Source organism: Protopterus annectens, chromosome 1.part1, assembly GCF_019279795.1.
Source record: "Protopterus annectens isolate FY-2018-M chromosome 1.part1, PAN1.0, whole genome shotgun sequence".
Lineage (NCBI taxonomy): Eukaryota > Metazoa > Chordata > Ceratodontiformes > Protopteridae > Protopterus > Protopterus annectens.
In genome coordinates, this window is record NC_056726.1 from 1344883552 (window position 1) to 1344897903 (window position 14352).

At 40.7% G+C, this 14352-nt stretch overlaps 1 protein-coding gene across 2 annotated transcripts in view; it reads left to right on the top strand.

Annotated features, from left to right (window-relative positions):
* RNF165 (ring finger protein 165) overlaps positions 1 to 14352 on the top strand; it is a 480832-nt gene that overhangs the window by 351925 nt on the left and 114555 nt on the right. The window lies entirely within an intron of this gene.

Here is a 14352-nt window from a genome sequence, read left to right on the forward strand (position 1 = left end):
CTCTTGCTCTTTGCTTTGGAATTTGTTTTGGATCAAGCATAGGGTTTTGGTTGCTCTATTTTGGGGGATTTTTCCCTTGATTTTTTTCTGTATATTTCCTATATCTATCTCTCCAAAGGGGGCAGATACGGTCTCAAAAAGTAGTCATTCCACAAATTTACTGACCACCAATGGATCTAACCAATCTGTTACAGGGTCTATCTTCAGACCAGGACGATCTGGCCATTTTTGGTCTTGGTAGTATAAGTAGCCAGAACAATGGGTCGGAGGACTTACAATTGAACAGTACATGTGAGGCACAATTTCTAAAATTAAATAAAAGCATGAGGTCCCTATGGACCAATGTATGGCATGCAAAGCTCTTTAAGGCTTATTTAACAAAAGGCATTTCACCAAGGGGCCTTTGGGTATGTATACAGCCATTAGTTAATAATATTGACACAACTCTAACAGAACAATGGACTTGGGCTCAACAAAGAGCTTCCATGAATTTTGTGGAAATTCTAGCTGCTCATTATGAGAGAACTATTGATAAGTTCATAATGGAAATCACCCAAATGCATGAGGATATTAAGAAATTTGAAGGGCAACAATCCTATAATACTGGCCTTAAGAAACTTGTCAGGATCTTTTAAATTTGGAACAACAATTGAAAGATAGAAAAATGAGGAAGTTCCATAGTGACCTAACCAACTATGAGAGTGGACATCCATTTTCTAACAATACGCATGTCAGGTTTGAACAAACTAACAGAAAGGTTACCAAAAAGGAACGACCTAGGTCTATTTTAAAGAAACCTTCCTCATCAAGTTATGACTCCGTGGGTGAGGAGTCCTCATCAGGTTTAGAGCCTGATGCACAGCATGCCCCAGATTCCCCTGCATCTAAAAGAAGTAACACACAGGTCCCTTTAGGTGCAGGCAAAGGAGGGGAGGTAGGAAACATTCTAAAGGTAGACAATATGGAGGGACTGTTGAAACTGATGGTTCAGAAACATATGACAATAATGTATTGAACATTTCATCTACCTCTCTGTCACCCACCCAAATTAAAGTTTTGAATAAAGGTCTTAGTTTTATACCTGGCTTCTATGTCTCTGAGGATACTTTTGCACAAGATTTGCACAAGATATTACTTCATTTTGTAGATTACTTAACCTAAGACTTTTTTTCCAGACAGCTCCTAATCCTGAATCGCAGGATGGTTTCAGATACCACAAATCCAACTTTACACCACCAATGCATCATAATGCCCTTATGTTTCAGAATTGTATTCTCAAACATCTGCATTTTCATTCCAGGGGGTTCCGAGCCAAATCTAATAACCTCTCAAAGATTGAACTGGAGTCTATCCGGGAACTGGAAAATAATCATGATTTAGCTATATTACCAGCAGGTAAGGGTGGGGCAGTAGTTGTCCAGGATTGGACCCAATATAATATAGAAGTCGAGAGACAGCTTACTGATGGCTGTCATTATACACACATGACATTGGATCCAACTCCTGCTTTCAAAAAACAAACTGACCGTTTTTTGGTGTCAACCAAGAATGAGGGAATCATCAAGGACACCACTTTACATCATCTCACGGTGTCAGACCCTTTGAATCAGTACATCTACTTCCTCCCCAAAATCCACAAGAACCTTCAAAATCCACCCGGTGGACCCATAGTCTCAGGTAGGGGCTCTTTTACAGAACCACTTTCCCAGTTTCTCACATAATATCTTAAACCACTATTGAAATGGGTTAAGGTGCGTATTCAAGATACTACAGAATTCCTTCAGATAATTTGTGCGATACAGCTTGAGCCAGGGTGGTTACTCTGTACCCTAGATGTCTCTGCATTGTATACTAACATTCCCCATTGGGCGGGCTTGGAAGCATTAGAATATTGGTTATACAAGTCAGAATGGTACCAACCAGGCTGTAACACCTTCTTACTCTGCCTTGTTGAACACGTTCTTACTAAGAACGTATTCTGTTATCAGAATCAGTGCTTTTTGCAAATTCAAGGTACAGCTATGGGAGCTTCTTTTGCTCCCATATATGCCGACGTCTTCATGGTCCACCTTGAGGGACAACTCATCTATGGTAATACACATAACCTATATCTAGATGAGAGTGACACCTGGAGAAGATATCTATATGACTGCTGGTTAGTATGGAGATCAGATTCTGAATACCTTATGGAGCTTGTTGGTAATGATAACAAATGGGGTATACAATTTACAGTCAATTACACCACCAACAGTATCACCTTTCTAGATGTACTAGTAACCAGGAATAGTGAGCATACATTGGCATCTGAGGTGTATCGTAAATGCCCCCAATACAACTACCTTCTTCATGCTTCCAGCTATCATCCTCCACACATATGCAGAAATTTTCCCAAATCACAATTCCTATGTATGAAGCGAATATGCTCGAATGATGCTACCTATGAGGTTTACAAGGAGGATCTAACCATGAGATTCAGGAATAGGAGCTACAAAATGGGGAACATTTGTGAGGCCAGAAATTGGGTGGCTACAGGTGACAGGAAGGATCTCTTGAGATATAAGGATAAGACAATGGAGAAGGAACCTATCCTTCGATTGGTCACCACTTATGGAAGGAACACTGATGTTTTACTCAACAGTGTCCGCAGACACTGGAATATCCTTCTAGCAGATGCCAAACTTTCTGACCTTTTGGATGATAGATGTTATTTCTCTTTTAGAAGGGTCAAAAATCTTGGTTAATTTTTGAGTCATTATAAACATGGATGGAGAAACAAGGGTGATTCCATACAAACTACTCTCATGGGGGATCGGTTTAAAGGATGTTTTCCTTGTGGTCATTGTACCCACTGCAGAAAGGTTATGAAAACAAACTGGTTCAGTAGCAAAAACACTGGTCAAGTATTTGATATTTCTTTCTTTGCAAACTGCCATTTACCTGTCCTGTACATGTTCTGCTTTTTATGTGGGACAAATGTCTAGCCCTCTCAAATTCAGAATTTTGGAACATTATAGTGATAGGAGGCATAAGAAACGTACCAGTGCTTTATACAAGCACTTTCAGGTACACAACAATGCATTTTTTAGTTTTACTGTAATAGACAGAATCATTGGCAACAGGTCAAATAAAGCAGGATAGCATCAAATTTTGAACAGTAAAGAAAAGAAATGGATCATTAAATTGGGGGTCTCTTTTCACCAGGACTTATTGAATACCTTTAATTAGGACTTTTGATTAATTAATTAATTTAGAGCCTCACCTAGTGGTTGCATTTAAAAGGAGACTAAGATTTTACCTCTTTATTGCACTGATGAAGGCTATGTAAATTTTTACAGCTGAAACCGGTCTGTTTTGTCTTCTTTTTACCATGCTTTTGAGCTAATACTGATTAAATACTGAATGCTACAGTCTGCTGGCTTCCCTGTGTTTTGTCTCTGGTTGTAGCCCTATATTATGTGTTCTCAACATTTATGCCAAGATTCACTCTTCTGAGGTAAATTTCTTAGCATCCATGTCTCAGACATATAAATAATGTGGTTATGATCAGTGACCAGATCATAATCTTCTATATTTTTTTCAAACTCGAGTCTAGTTGACCAACATAATTTGATTTTATGGGTTGATTTAAATTTGTCCCACATTAGCTTCATTTTTATGTTACTGAAAAGATAAAAAGTGTAAGTTCAAGCCAGTGGGTTTTGTATGTCAACCTTTTGCAGAAAAAAACACTTACAATTCACAAATATACAGTAAAGTCAACAGCTTTGGTCTTACACATGTATGCACTTGTGTTTTTATTTTTAAATAGTATTTAGCTGTCCTCGAGCAACAGTTCTCATTGATTATATTAACATTTTGATGGTCATTGAGAACATTTAGTATGTACTGCAACATTTTAGTGATGATGGCTTTTTATTGTCATATGGAGAATTGTATACAGCTGCTCCTGTTGTGTACATTATTTGATTAAGACCCGTTACTACATTTTTAATTATGCACAAATTCTGTAACCTGTTGATGTTTTCCAGATAAAATTCTGATGTGTAATGTTTTAACTGCTCTGACCAAGTACTAGGATTCAGATAATTTATTATGGAAGGAAAATAAATTACACTGTAGTTTTTACTGAGGAAAAATAATCACTACTTAAATGTGGCTTTTCTTTTTCATTAATAGATTCAAACAAAATGCTGAATATCTCAGATACCTATAACATATGATCAGTTTAGACAGGGTGTTTCCAAATAAATTTTAATTATATATTCATTTTACATGAGTTTATGATCACAGTTAAAGATTAATTAAATATTTGCTGTATCTCACAGATACCCAAACATTTTTTTATGCAGAATCTGTTTGATATTTGCCTGTTTTCACTTGATTTGTCGTAGCGGTATCTAAATGTTTTGGTATAGCTTGGCAATGAGACTTTTGATAGGTCAATTATTAACACTTGACCTTCTTTCTGTTTCAGAGAGCTGTGCTAAACTACAAAAGTAGTATTTCAAAAGCTGTGAGTCATACATATTTCAAGTGCAGAATAGAATTTGATCATTTTGATAGAACTAGGTTGCCTTTTCCCTCTGGATACACAGATCAAGCATCACAGAAAACAGTTTCTGTAGCTATTTTGATCGTTGACATTTTTGAAAGATGCTGAAAAGTGCTTTGCTCTTTAGTGTGACGCTGACTGTAAATAGAACATGTTTTGTTATATGTGATTATTAATATTTCTGAAGCATAGTAGAGCTAAATATTTCCAAAATTTTAAAATTATAAGTTAATTGCTTTTGTAAGGCTAGAAACTCAGACCAATACTGCAATGCATACACCATGAGTAGTCTAATGCATTGCTGTCTTGCACTATTCTGACTAAGAAATTTTTAAATTTCTGATTTGCAGAAAGGGGTAACATTAGAACAGACATGCACACCCTACGTGACCTCCGTGTCATGCTAAATCACCTCATTACCATTAACAGCTGCTCTGTGACCTTCATTTTATAAAGATAAAAGATGCTGCCACCATTTTGTAAGAGGCCATGTTACAATGAACAACAGTGAGAATCTGAATGAATAAAGTGGCCATCAGAGTGTTCTGCTATACAGGGAAAGTGACACCAGACATTATAACTGGTAATGGATGTCATAACTGCATTCACCACTCAGACACACATCAGCCACAGATACTGTCACACAGCAGTGCCGTGCTCTGTGTCTGCCTGCCTGTCTGTGTGTATGTGTGCTCGTTTGTGTGTATGTGTGCTCGTTTGTGTGTGTGTGTGTGTGTGTGTGTGTGTGTGTGTGTGTGTGTTAGTGCATGCATGTGTGTGTGGTAATACTTTACTAGCTATGACAGGAAACTGACAGGCTGAGGGTATCAAACTGATAGGGTACAGCAAACCAGCAGGACAAGTTGTGGTCACTTGGGGTGGGGGGGCTTAACCAGTAAGGTTACAGAGAGCAAATTGGGTAGAATAATTGTGGTTCTTGTTTGGGGGGAAAGGGTTATCCAGCCAGGACATAGGGAGGGATCAGGATTGATTGCATTGTTGTCCTGTCGGGGGGGGCAGTCAGCCAAGGCACAGTAAGCTGACAGGACAGGATGCAGATGTTCTTCGTGGTTCACTGTTGCAGTCATTACATTTGGGTTATCTTCTTGCAGGTAGCCCTCAGTCGGCCTGATTAACAAAGTCTCGGGTCCTGCATTGGTTGCTGTCCCTTCTTCCATGATGTCAGGTCGTCAGGGGTATAAAACATGCAGCCGACGCCATTACATCAGTCTTTCTTGCCGTGCGGTGCCCGAAGCAGAAACAGTTTGCAAGTGCCGGTTGGCCGACTCTTGAAATTTTTGTTTTCGAGTTTCAGAACCGAAGTCTTCAACTAAAGCTAAGTCTCCTGTTGGGGAAACTTTTTCTTGCTCCTTGCCGATGTTAGTAAAAGTTAATAATTGCATTACTTGTGGAAAGCAAATACCTCATAAAGATTTTCATTCGTACTGTATTCCTTGTCTAGGCCCTGACCACGATGTACCTTGCTGTCAGTTTTGTGCTTTATTTAATCAGCGCACTATCTGTCGTCGGTATATTTTCGCCTCTAAATATTTCAGTTCTCGGTTTAATTATCCAGAAATGTCATCTGTTAGCTATCCGACTACCGGGATTCTGAAAAAATGCAAAGATAAAGACAGAGACAGGCCACCGAGACCAAAACTGCTGATGACGCTTCTCCTAAGCCAGTCGCCAGTTCGCCGGTACTCAGAGGTGCTTTCGCAGCCCCTGATACCCGCTACTTCTGATTCGCAGGCCTCTACTGAGACCCATTCAGAGTCCTGTATGCAGCAAGATGCTTCAACTATGGAACCCGCGGATGTCTCTACCTTGGATGGGTCTGGAGCCGCTGTGCAGGCACCGGCTTCTAAGGGTGTATTCAGGCCTACGGACTTGCATATTAAACTGATGCCTTCTTCTTTACATAGGCCTAAATCTCGATCCATGCCTAAAAAACCGACGCCCAGGCCACATGCTCAGGCCTCTATGCCTAAAAACAAATGATAAGAATGGCTGAAGATCTAATAACTAATCAGGGGTAGCCAACCTCCCCCCCCCCTTCTAAGAGGCCTAGGACTGAAGTTAATTATGAATCTTCTGATCGGGATTCTGTATTTTCTGATTCTTCTGATGATCTGGATTTGCCCTTATCTACTTATGAAGATTCTGTTACAGAGGACTCCATTCCATCTGCTTCCCCTCCTGAGGATTTTTCTTTTGGGGAAACCTTACATACTCTAAGGGAGCATTTTCACTGGGAAAGCCAGGATTTTTCTGATTCAAAAAAGAGGCTTAGGGATTTCCTTCTCCTACCTCAGCATAAGCCTTTAGCTATTCCTCCTGTACTAGGCATTGTTGATGATGCTTTTTCGGAATCTAGTTTGGCCCCTGATACCCTGCCTCCTGCTCCCAGGAAACCTGACAGATACTACAGGGTCCCTGAGTCCCACAAGTTCCTTTTTAAAAATCCTATTGCAGATCCAGAGGCTATTTCACAGGGGCCCAAGGGCATTAAGGCTTCTACTGCTAAAAATCCTACCCCTTCTTATAGAGACTCCAGGGCGCTGGATAGATGGGGTAAGAAGGGTTACACTTCTGCAACCTTGGTCATCAGGGCTTTAATCTGCCAGTTTCATATGTTAAAGTATTAGCAACATGTTATTGGACTGCTTAAACAGAAAATGATGGTTATTCCTGACTGTGTGGAAAATAAAGAATTACAGGATTTAATGCATTCTGCTGAACAAGTTGGAAAACATACTTTGCAATGTGGTTTTGATTCATTAGAGGCCTCTTGCAGGGCTGCTGTTGCTGAGTCTGTGCTCAGAAGACATGCTTGGCTTAAGGAGCATTCTTTGCCTGATAATGTTAAAGCTAAATTGTTGGATGCTCCTTTAAATCAGGACTGCCTGTTTGTCAACAAGGCTAAGGAAGTTCTTAAAAAGATGGAAGATAAAGCTAAATCAATGCAAACTGTGAAAGATTTTTTACAAGTTTAACCTCCTAGATTTAGTAGGCACTGGCCCTCTAAGAATTGGTCCTTTCCAGCCCCTTCCAGGTCTTCTCAAGCCAAACCCAGACACAGCAAAACCCCCAGGTTTCAGTCCCAGGGGACACACAGAACTAAGCACTTCCAACTCTGGGAATTATAAGACTCCCCTCTATGGTAAACTGTCTCAATGACTTCCTTTTAAAATTTCCAAGCACTTATCAACTGACTGCCCCTTTGTGGGGAAAGATTGCTCTTCATGCAAAGAATTGGGAACTCATTACCCAGGAGAAATGGGTTTTAAATATAGTGTCCCAGGGATACAGAGTTCACTTCCACACGTTGCCAACACCAAGTGGGTGGCCAGACCTACCCTCAAATCAGTGGACAGAGGCCCAAAAACAAGTACTTTCTCTCTTAAGTATGGGGGCTATTCAACTGGTACCAGAAGAGGAAAAGGGACAAGGTTTCTACTCGAGACTTTTCCTGGTACCCAGAAAAGACAGTTCATGATGTCCTGTCCTGGACCTGTCTACTCTAAACACCTATTTGGAGATTCCAAAATTCAAGATGCTGACTCTTCACCAATTACTTCCTATACTAGGCAAAGATGCCTGGTTGGCAACAAAAATAAAATAAGCATACCTGCACATCCCAATCAGGGAATCTTGCAGAAGATACCTATGCTTCAAAGCAGGCTACACACACTATCAGTTCTCTGCACTGCCCTTTGGCTCATCTACTGTTCCCTGGGTATTCACAAAGTGCCTAGCTCCAGTTATTGTATTTTGTAGGCAAAGAAATACTCAAATATACCCATACCTGGACAATTGTCTAATTCAGGCAGAAAGCCAGGACATACTTTTGAATCATCTGGCCTTTGTACAAAGGGTTCTAACTTGTCTGGGGTACATCATAAATGAAAAGAAATCACACCTGGTACCCTGTCAACAAATTATATTCTTGGGAGCAAGCTTGAATACAACTTCCAAGATGGCTTACCTCACGCCAGAGAGACAAATTAATTTAACAACCTACTTCAAAGAAGTGGCTACAAAAACCCTGCTATCTGCAAGGCAAATACTGCAAGCCTTGGGGTTCATGGCCTACTGCATTCTTCTAATTCCATATGCAAGACTGCATATGAGGAAACTACAGTGGTATCTAAAAAACCTATGGTGTCAACATTCTCAATATCTAGAAACAATGATTCCTATCATACCTTGCCTACGCCTAGAGTTCCTTTGGTGGGCAGAGGCTTGCCACCAAAACAAGGGACTACCTTTCACACCCCCCCCTGCCGAACAAACCCTAACAACAGATGCATCAGACTATGCATGGGGGGCTCACCTAGCAGGGAAGTGCATTCAGGGCAAATGGAACCCAAGTCAAATGCACCTGCATATCAATTAAAAAGAAATGTTAGCTGTACAGAATGATCTGACAGCCTTCAAGGACCACATTCTTCCAGGACAACTAATGGTAAAGACGGACAACACCACTGTTATGTGGTACATAAACAAGCAGGTGGGTACACATTCTTACTCCCCCTGCAGACTAGCCATGGCATTGTGGAACACAGCCTTGAGCTACCAAGTGCACCTACAGGCTCAATTCCTGCCAGGAAAATTAAATACACTGGCAGACAGACTAAGCAGAAAACTCATGGAACCACACGAGTGAAAACTGGAACCAAGGATTTTCAACATGTTGACAAGAAAATGGGGGACCCCAGATTCTGCACCCTCAGCTTCTAACACTGAACCTTGCAGCCTGGCTAATTACTTAATCTCTCCTTTACCATCCCTCAGCAAACCTGTGATGGATATAATTTTAGAGGCAAGGAGGCATAGTACTAGAAAATCTTATGCTGAAAAATGGAAAAGATTCTGTGCCTGGAACCAATCTCAAGGGATGAGCACAGCAGCACCCAATTTACCTCAGATTTTACAATACTTAACTGAGATGCTTCACAAGGGCCTGCCTTTTTCCTCCATTAAAATCCATGCCTCAGCCATTTCAGCTCATTATAACACAGAACCTTCCCTTGTCTCTCATCCACTGCTCAAGCAGTTCCACAGAGGAGCCAAAAATTTGAGACCACCCAGGAGAGCTCCAACCCCAGCCTGGGACCTTAATTTTGTCTTGGAGAAACTCGCTCTACCTTCTTTTGAGCCAGCTGCTACTGCAGACTTAAAATTTCTTTCTTGAAAAACAGCTTTCCTTTTAGCAATCACTTCAGCTAGAAGGGTATCTGAATTACAGGCCTTTATGGCAGTGGAGCCTTTCATCATCTTTCATGCGGACAGGGTGTCACTCAGGACCAATCCATCCTTCATGCCCAAAGTAGTATCCAGGGTAGCTCTTAATCAGTCCATTCATTTGCCAACCTTCTTTCCCAATCCACAGAGTAAAGGGGAACGGATACTGCAATCCAGACAACTTAGATTCTACATGGACAGGACTAAACCTCAAAGGAAATCTGAACAACTGCTGGTGGCATTTGCTGCAGGGGCAGAGGGGAAGGCTATTTCAAAGCAAACCATTTCTAAATGGATAAGCCATTGCATTCATTTCTGCTATAAGCACCATGGAAAACCTATCCCCCAGGGGATCAGACCTCACTCCACCAGGGCTGCATCTACCTCTATAGCCTTTCTCAGAGGTGTCCCTACCAGGGACCCTAGAAGCTGCTACCTGGAGTTCTGTACATACTTTCACCAAGCATTATCATTTGCCAATTTACTTTAAATCCAGAGCTGGCTTTGCAGGGCCTTATAGCTGGCCCTAATGCTATCTAAATTCCTCCTCCCAACCATAGCTTTGGGAATCGACCCAAATGTGATGACTGCAACAGTGAAACATGAAGAACATAGTACAGTTGTGTACACTTACCATAAATGTAGATGTTCGATTGTATTCACTGTTGCTGTCCTGGTCCCCCCCCCCCCCCATCCCCCTTGTCTCTCTGTCTCTCTCTCTCTTCCTCTTCTTACAGGGAATTGTTAGTATTTACTTTCTACTGGTAGTATTCTTCCACCATAACCTAGATCCCTATTTGGGGGCTCCTGAAGTTAGGGCCAGAAAAACTGATGTAATGGCTTCGGCTGCTTGATTTTATACCACTGACGACCTGATGTCAGTCCTAGAGTGACAGCAACCGACGCAGAAATACTAAGCCTCTGGTATTCGGGCCGACTGAGGGCTACCCATGGCAGGATAACCCAAATGTGATGACTGCAACAGCGAATACACTCAAACATCTACATTTATGGTAAGTGTACACAACTGTACTTTCTCACTTGAATTTGTATTTTAAACTTCATTCAGTCTTCCTCCTTTGAGCTTCACCTTGTAATAATCAAGGATATAGGCTGTCAGCTAAAGGTCTTTAAAATGTATCTCAGTCCTTCTGTAAGTGGTTCCACTGGGCCTCAAGCAATATTAGTTATGTACTCTGGTGAACTGAAAGTATACCTACTGCCCTTCCATACCACAAATTTGTCAGGACACTGAGACCACAGATTTGTCAAAAAACTGAGGCAATTTTGCAGTCTTTTTGGCAAATATTCTGTTATGCTTTGGTGTTATTTTCTCCAAATTAGAGAAGAGTTCCCTGCATATTTTAATAACCTACTGTTTGATTATTCAGCAAAGTAGTGTACCCTTGTTTGGTACTTCCTGTGATAATGAGAACAGATTTTGTACTCTGTCCTGTGTGGTTCCAGTATGTATAAATCAAGAGTAAGTCACTCAAGAATAATTTTAGCGATACTGACCGTTTCAGTCTTACAGATAATATGTGCCCTAAAGGGCACAGATTGAAAACATGTTTTTTTTTTTTTTTTTTTTTTTTACAAGGGGGCAGGACCCTTGCATCACCCACATTCCCAGACTTTGTGTATACCTACATCACAGTCACACAGCAGTGGGTGAAAGGAGAAACTCCCCAAAGCAGTGCAAAGGAGTCTCATTGAACTTTTACCTTACCAACTAAAGCAGCACACTAGACATGTAACATCTTAGTTGGTGATTGCTCTAGTCTGTGGTCATCAAAAATAAAATGAAAATGTATAGAATAAAATACATGTGTCCTGTTCACACTTGGTCTGCAGTACATTAGAAGTGTCAAGAACTGTACCTGTATCAGTTCCCATATTTAAGAACATTCAGAACCAAATACTTTATAAAGGTGAGCACACATATTTATATACACCTAGAGACTGTCATAGAAGCTGTGTATTATATTTTATTTTTTGATAACTGCACTCTAAAACCATCAATTTTTCTATTAAGATTAATTCCTAATGTATTTACCTGGTTTGTATATGCTGATGTCTGGCAAGTATGCTCTTGGAGCTCATAGGCTTCTTAGAGTGCTTTTGCACAAGAAACTTTTTCAGTAGTCCCCAGCTCCATGGTGTAGAGGAATGAAGTTCTTAATATGACCTAGGTGTTCTATGCTCAGTTAGTGGCATATGTTCTGGAGGTCTTCCCAGGGAGCATGGGCACAATGGATAATACCAACTTATCCATGGGAGACATAAAATCAACATGGCCCATGTACTGGGTATACTTCTGGCGAGTTGTTGATCACCTGTGGAAGAAACAGGATAGGCTTGAGCTGCTAAGTAGTTCAAGTTCCACTGAGATGCTAATGTAGGTGGGAGCATGATCTTCATTCCTCTCCCAGGCTGCCATTGTGAGGCATCTGGTTACCTGTAAGGAGGGGGTTAGGAGGGATGAGACTGAAATCTCCATGAAACCAATACACTGGCCCACTCCCTAATACCTGACTGTCGCCTCCAAGATAATGAATGGGTTAGTCAGGCCATGCACAGGAATAAGTGAGGGAACATATGAGCTGAGTACATAAATGGGAGTCATTGGGCAAGGTCTTGGTGAGGGATTTAAAAATAAGGAGAAATATACATTTTTCAGTAGTTTGCATGCCCACTTACCAACTCAGATTCACTTGCTTTGGCTTTTTTAAGGTGGTCTAGCTTTGCTTTTTTATGTGATGTACAGTTATTTGCTCATTGTATACAATTACAGCATTATCATTTCTTTTGAACTCCTCTTCCTCCTTGCTACAGTCTGGAGTAGGACATTATTTTAATTTATTTATATATGTTTTTGCAAGAGTGGTTTCCTAAATCTGTTGGACTGCTAATGGGGTGCCTACTTACTTCCTAGTGAGACTATTTCAGCAGTTTTAAAATAGTGGCCTGTATGTACAGTTTAGCTATACTATGCTCTAAGGTTAAATTAAAGTAGCTTAATTTGTATTTATTTTTGAAAATCAGTGTTACATTTTTAGATACTGTAAGTCCTTTAAAAATATTGTAAAAAGGCTTGACCTTCTGTTTGCTTTGCCTATATGTATATCTGTGCAGTTATGCAAGTATTTGTGCTTGCATCACCTTGGAGCTGCACTGATTAAATAGCATAGTTTGGTACTGTTTCATAAAACGTCATATTTAGGCAACATCAAACTATTTTGTGATGTACTGTTCAAACACAGTGAGTGAAAGACAGCTGTCCCATACTGCATCCTGATCTCAACATTTCTATCGAGTTTCATAGACGTATTGTATAAAATTTTAATTCTGCAACAAAATAAATGCATACTTGTTGGTTAAATTAAAGTTTGAAGACAAAGCAACATGTCTTTGCACCTTCAAAACAGCTTATTTTTATTAGTGAACTTTGATAAGTTACAGTAGACACTAAAGAGGAAGGGCAGCATAAATTACATTTTCTTTATCAGGGAGAGGATCAAAATGGGACATGTTTGGTACTGATGATAATGAAGGGACCAAAAACCCATCCAGTACACAGTGATCGGTAGTGGAAAAATGTCTATCCTCTGCTAAAGAAAAATGTTAATATTCTCCACCCAACCCTCTGGATATTTTCCATTGCTTTTACACAAGGAAAAGAAAAAAAAAACCTGAATGCATTCTCCCCATGTTTGTCTATATCTTCCATGTGACTCCACCCCAGTAGATGTCTTTCCATATAATTGTTGCAGTATTCATCCCCTCTGGGATCTCCTGCCAAGGATAGCCCAACGTCCGTCCAGTATACTTAAATCTTTATTAATTGGAGCATTGTACATCAGATATATGCTCTCCCAACAAGTGTAGGGCATAAAGGGTGAAGTATGAAAGCTCACAAACTAGAACTTTATTGCAGTCAGTCTGAACGTCATTATCATATGTTGCACTGAGCCAACATCTTCAAGATAAGATAAGTAGCCCGTTGGGGTTCTATTTTCATTTTATTCTCCTTTTCAGTGGGTCACTCTTCCTCCAAAAAAGAGAAATGTCAGTGTGGGAGGCAGAGTAGCCATAGGTACCCCCACGATAGGTGCCTGCTTTGCTTAGGTGCATCTCCTGACCACACTCAGTGTTCCGTATGTCAGGCGTTTGTACCTAAGACTTTACATAGCTGTCTTTCTTCTCTTTCCCTTGAGGACCAACATCTGAAGCTGTAGGCCTAAGGTACCATGGCAGAAGCCGCTTGCCCCGAGGTACAGCTGCTGCCTAAGAAGGCAAAAAAATCTAGGCCTGAGCCTGCTGCTGTCCTGCCTCTACCAGATGTCTCTCTTGAGGTGAATGAGAACCTTGAGGATAGTCAGGTATTGCCATCGGTTTCTTCTGCTGCAACCTTCTCGGAGGCCAGCATGGAACCTACTTCTTGCACATCCTCTGAAGACTTGCAGACATCCTCCATGGACATTGAGGGGCATGGCTGATTATCTCTGAGGGGCCTAAAGAGATTCCTCAGATCCTGGTTAGGGAAGAGGTGC